The 668-nt window shown below is 46.3% G+C and overlaps 1 non-coding gene across 1 annotated transcript; it reads right to left on the bottom strand.

Moving 5' to 3' along the window:
- Positions 1-292: 292 nt before the first annotated feature.
- trnar-ucg (transfer RNA arginine (anticodon UCG)) lies at positions 293-365 on the bottom strand. Its single transcript has one exon. It is a non-coding gene; the product is annotated as a tRNA-Arg (tRNA).
- Between the last annotated feature and the right edge of the window lie 303 nt (positions 366-668).

The raw sequence follows: 668 nt of genomic DNA on the forward strand, positions 1-668 counted from the left end.
TGGCGGGCTTCACGGCCCCTTTGGATCCATCACCTCCCTTCTCTCCCTATGCAAAACAAGACCACAAGTTGACTTGTTGGTCAATCTTGCGGGTAGCCCTCTCCCATGTAGCCCTACAAAAATACAGAAGTCAAAGGTTTAGGGGAAGAACAAGGAAGACAAACTAAATGAATGGAAAATCCAGCACAGACATGAGAGTTTGAATGGGCTCATAAAAATGCAAGATTTTATTTAATAACTCGTTCTGAAGAAGAGGGTAATCCCAAATGTAAAAAAAAATTGATCTTAAAAGCGACCGCGGCAGGACTCGAACCTGCAATCTTCTGATCCGAAGTCAGACGCCTTATCCATTAGGCCACGCGGCCGACGGGAGACACGGTGGCAGAAGCTTAGAAAAGCACTGACAGCGCTGATGTGTTTTAACCTGGGAATTATTCTATTGGGTCTGTAATTAATTATTTATGCTTTATAATCCATCAAGAGTTTTTCCCCAATACATTCAATGGGGTAAATGTTAGCATTTCGGTGTCTATTTCGGTACCGGTTAAGTGACATAAAGGGCGCCTATTGTGAAAACCTCGCTCCACATCGCCGCCTAGAGGAACCTGTGTTCAGCGCAATCACCCTCTGCGGGGAGCCGATCTCCGCCTGCACCGCCACCTAGGGGA

This window comes from Pristis pectinata, chromosome 28 (genome assembly GCF_009764475.1).
Source record: "Pristis pectinata isolate sPriPec2 chromosome 28, sPriPec2.1.pri, whole genome shotgun sequence".
NCBI classification, from domain to species: Eukaryota; Metazoa; Chordata; class Chondrichthyes; order Rhinopristiformes; family Pristidae; genus Pristis; species Pristis pectinata.